This window comes from Globicephala melas, chromosome 8 (genome assembly GCF_963455315.2).
Source record: "Globicephala melas chromosome 8, mGloMel1.2, whole genome shotgun sequence".
NCBI lineage: Eukaryota > Metazoa > Chordata > Mammalia > Artiodactyla > Delphinidae > Globicephala > Globicephala melas.
This window is the reverse complement of record NC_083321.1, coordinates 71,444,804-71,450,207: the sequence shown is the minus strand read 5'-3', so window position 1 is coordinate 71,450,207 and position 5,404 is coordinate 71,444,804. Positions and strand designations below refer to the sequence as shown.

The 5,404-nt window shown below is 38.5% G+C and overlaps 1 pseudogene; it reads right to left on the bottom strand.

Moving 5' to 3' along the window:
* Positions 1-3,370: 3,370 nt before the first annotated feature.
* Positions 3,371-4,569, bottom strand: LOC115867506 (sodium/potassium-transporting ATPase subunit beta-3-like; annotated as a pseudogene).
* Between the last annotated feature and the right edge of the window lie 835 nt (positions 4,570-5,404).

Sequence of the window (5,404 nt, the reverse complement as noted above, 5' to 3'; positions counted from 1 at the left end):
TGGATTGGAAGAATCAATATTGTGAAAATGACTGTACTACACAAAGCAATCTACAGATTCAGTGTAATCCCTATCAAACTACCAATGGCATTTTTCACAGAACTAGAACAAAAAGTTTCACAATGTGTATGGAAACACAAAAGACCCCTAATAGCCAAAGCAATCTTAAGAAAAATGGAGCTGGAGGAATCAGGCTCACAGACTTCAGACCATACCACAGAGCTGCAGTCAAGACAGTATGGTACTGGAACAAAAACAGTACTGGAACAAAAACAGTAATATAGATCAATGGAGCAGGATAGAAAGCTCAGAGATAAACCCACACACATATGGTCACCTTATCTTTGATAAAGGAGGCAAGAATATACAGTGGAGAAAAGACAGCCTCTTCAGTAAGTGGTGCGGGAAAACTGGACAGCTACATGTAAAAGAATGAAATTAGAATACTCTCTAACACCATACACAAAAGTAGACTCAAAATGGATCAAAGACCTAAACATTAAGGCCAGACACTATAAAACTCTTAGAGGGAAACATAGGCAGAATATTCTATGACATAAATCACAGTAAGATCCTTTTTGACCCACCTCCTAGAGTAATAGAAATAAAAACAAAAATAAACAAATGGGACCTAATGAAACTTAAAAGCTGTTGCACAGCAAAGGAAACCATAAACAAGATGAAAATGCAACCCTCAGAATGGGAGAAAATATTTCCAAACAAAGCAACTGACAAAGGATTAATCTCCAAAATATACAAGCAGCTCATGCAGCTGAATAACAAAAAAACAAACAACCCAATCCAAAAATGGGCAGAAGATCTAAATAGACATTTCTCCAAAGATGATATACAGAGTGCCAACAAACACATGAAAGGATTTTCAACATCACTAATCATTAGAGAAATGCAAATCAAAAGTATAATGAGGTATCACTTCACACCAGTCAGAATGGCCATCATCAAAAAATCTACAAACAATAAATGGTGGAGCGGGTGTGGAGAAAAGGGAACCCTCTTACACTGTTGGTGGGAATGTAAATTGATACAGCTACTATGGAGAACAGTATGGAGGTTCCTTAAAAAACTAGAAATGGAACTACCATATGACCCAGCAATCCCATTACTGGACATATACCCTGTGAAAACCATAATTCCAGAGGAGTCATGTACCACACTGTTCATTGCAGATCTATTTACTATAGCCAGGACATCGAAGCAACCTAAGTATCCATTGACAGATGAATGGATAAAGAATATGTGGCACACATATACAATGAAATATTACTCAGCCATAAAAAGAAACGAATTTGAGTTATTTGTAGTGAGTTGGATGGACCTAGAGAGTGAAGTAAGTCAGAAATAGAAAAACAAATACTGTATGCTAACACATATATATGGAATCTAAAAAAAAAAAAACCAAAATGGTTCGGAGGAACCTAGGGGCAGGACAGGAATAAAGATGCAGACATAGAGAATGGACTTGAGGACACGGGGATAGGGAAGGCTAAGCTGGGACGAAGTGAGAGAACAGCATGGACATAGATACACTACCAAATGTAAAATAGATAGCTAGTGGGAAGCAGCTGCATAGCACAGGGAGAACAGCTCGGTGCTTTGTGACCACCTAGAGGGGTGGGATAGGGAGGGTGGGAGTGAGACACAAGAGGGAGGGGATATGGGGATATATGTATACACATAGCTGATTCTCTTTGTTTTACAGCAGAAACTAACACAACTTTGTAACGCAAATATACTCCAATAAAGTTGTTAAAAAAAAGGACAAAACTCCTATCTTAGACATTTTAATACTTTTTGAATATAACCATTATTGAACATTTTTCTCTAACTTGCTGCTTGTATTTGTATTTGTATTTTTTTCTTTTTTAAGCCAGCAAATCATCTCTAGGTAATATAGCATGGTATTGTGTATAAATATCTGGACTATATGTCAGAAAGCAGATTATTTGTATCTAGTGTTTATAGAAACCAATGAATAAATATTTACATATTATAAGCACTTTTAAATGATAACTTCAAAATAACTCAGGTTTTAAGAACCAGTCTGTATGCGAAAACATCAAAAATCATCAATCTTACTATCTTTCTTCATCAACTCACTGATGACTAAAGTAGAAAAGTCTTTTTTCTAACATACAAAATATATAAGGATTTAATTTCAAGTTTATCATCACACAAATCTGCAAGAAGACATTAGAGAATGATTAAATTTTTGGTTATGGAGTAGGTCAATATTTGTAGGTAAATATTTGAGATGAATGAATAAATGAACAAATGAATAAATGACAGAATTTCATAGTCACATTAAAGAAACTTACAAAGTACTAGAATTAAAAGAGGGTAAATGTTTATCTAAGTGACATTTATTGTTTATTATGTGAAACAGTTTTTCCCTTTAAGGTTAGAAAAAAGGAGATTCTACTGATGAATGTACAAATATAGCTTAAAAATTAATTCATGGAATTGATTTTTCCACACTGCATTCAATTTTATTTCATTTGTTAAAATATCTGTAATACACAGAATAAAAATAAGCTAGTCCTAAATACTGAAATGAAAATAGAAAATAGTTGTTTTAAATTGTATGACCAAATACAGCCTTTTGTTTTCAGTTTCCATGGAGCCCTCATATATTTCTGCATCAAAAATTTGTGTTTACGTGCCTCATACAAGACCTTATCAAATAAGTCTTTTATAAAGAATGAAATTTGTATATTTTTTTCCCCTCACATATGTACTGACAATTTCCTACTACCTGTGTCAATTTATAGTACCAGACAAATCCACTCAGGGTCTTTCTTTGTCATTCTCTACATACATGAGGATGTAGAGATCAAACAGCAAAAGGCAGAGAACTGGGCTCAGTCTACAGACAATGGGTTGCTATTAAGGCATATACTTTGTTAGACTGACAGACAAAAGGCATTATGTGTAATAAGGGGGAATGGAAGAGATACTTGGCTGCTTAATACCATTTATTCTTTTTTTTTTTTAACCTTTCAAATCCACTTTTATTTTCCTTTTTCCTCCTCACATACAGAGTTTCTCCACACACTGCATTTCTTGCATCTATAAAGTCATTTGACGTTGGTCAGGTACCATTTTATCCCCTAAAACTTTGCTGGCATCAAAATGTGACAGTTAACCAGTGTTAAATCTATAAAATACTTACATAGCAGAGCACATTAAGCTTTAGACGCTAGGCAATTAAACCACGTAAAAATTGGACAAACCCCCATCTTACATGTTCAGAATCAGCTGTTCACAGTCCTATCTTGTGACTGTACATGGTTCAAAAGGCAGCAGAGGCAACAGGCAGTTACTTGAAGGACACTGAACACTATGATCTGGAAGCACATTATGATGCTACCCCAGTATCATGCACCACTCCACCTTTCTTCAAGGTGGTCTCATAATTCTGGAATGGCAGGTCCAGCTGATACCAAATGAAGACAGACAACACAATGTTTACTCTGTGGAGATATTCTAACTCCTACTATGGACGCATGGTGATTTTGAATGCAACTCGTCCTAAAAACTTGTCACGATCATCCTGGTTTTTTAGGTTGCGTGATCCATCAATCTTGCGCTCAACTGTTACTTCGTTTACGTTATTTCTATTACCAAAGATGAGCTGGACGGCAACAAATGACTGTAGATAGCTCCCATGCAATTTTTTCCCATAATATGGAAAATACTTTAAATCTATCGTTCCATTAGAAGCATAAGTTGATAGCACTGATGTGTTTTCACCCTTCAAAATACATTCTATCCTTGGTTCTCCTTGAGGCTTTAATCCAATTATTCTGTTCATTTTCACAAGAATACAAGGGCTTTCTGTGGAGTAGCCAAACTCGGGATCATCCACACCACTGCGTGCTTCAAGTAAGACAAGAGGAAACCGACATGAAGTATAATCTAGACCCTTCTGCTCAAAAAAATGCTCCATCGGGACAATCTGTGAGATTCTTCTGTTCTTCTAAGCCATATGACTTTAGAAATTTCTTAAGGTCATTAATGCACCCTCTATAGGACTCTGGATTAGACACGCTGAATGAAAAATCCAACGCCGTCACTGGTTTTGGAAAAACCGTAAGTCCTGGGCTAGGCATCTGGTCACGATTATTTTGGAACCTCATCGTTCAGAGCCTGAAGCATAGCCCACTTTGTGAATGTAAAGAGTGCAGCCAGGAACCCATAAAAGAACTAGGTGGGGCTTCCCTGGTGGCGCAGTGGTTGATAGTCCGCCTGCCGATGCAGGGGACACGGGTTCGTGCCCCGGTCCGGGAAGATCCCACATGCCGTAGAGCGGATGGGCCCGTGAGCCATGGCCGCTGAGCCTGTGCGTCCGGAGCCTGTGCTCCGCAACGGGAGAGGCCACAACAGTGAGAGGCCCACATACCGAAAAAAAAAAAAAAGAACTACGTAGAAGAGCAAGATCAAACCCCAGCTCTTGGCGGTGAGCTCCAGGAACTCTCCGGTAGTCGTGTTGTAGATGAAGAGCTTCCACTCTGCCAGGCTCTGGTTGAAGGACTTCTCTTTCTTCGTCATGGTGTGTGTGCGGACGGCGAGGGGAGCGGCTGCTAAGTGGAAGCTGCTAAGTGGAAGCTGCGAGGAGCGCAGAGGCGCGCGTCCCGGCTGGAGCAGCGCGGCCCGCGACCGCGGCGGAAGGCGGGACGGCCGAGGAATCCTCCTCGCTGCGGTGAGCGCTCAAGCAGACTGCGCTGCGCCGGGCCGCCGCTTCGGCCGCGGGAGCCTCCCATTTATTCTCTTAATTTCAGAGTGGCACCAAATACCAATCATCTCTCTCATCTTTCGTCAAAATGTTGTTAGTGAAAAAGTAGACTCCCTCTGCTATCTGGTTTCTTTTCAGTGGTAACCGAAACCACACAACTGTTCTCAGTCAACTTGAAATCATCCCAAAATGATCATATTTTTTAAATGTTTTAAAAATAAATCTGCCATAATTGTTATGACTCGTGTTTTATAACCATATTTTTATTTTCCTCATTCATAAAGAGATAAAAGAGTATACAAATGCTTGTCACTAATCTATTTGATATTCCTTTACTTATCCATCTCTCCTTTTCAGATTTCTATCTGTTCCTTTAAACTTTATTAAGTTTTGCATAAAATATTAGATTTGTATAACTGTAAGGTATTTGCAACCAAAATTGATCTTTTTGTTGACTTGACACCTTTAGGATATATTGAAATGCCACTCTCCCCTTTTAGAGAGGTCTTCAAATTGAGAATATACAAACAATTGTATAATTATAACATGAAAAAAAGCCCCTTCTGACTTAGAGTGTGAATAAAAGGTTTAATCCCCACATTATGTAAGAGAAAGACGCTTAGGGCATTGAAAAAGGCGTGCCAGAGCCTG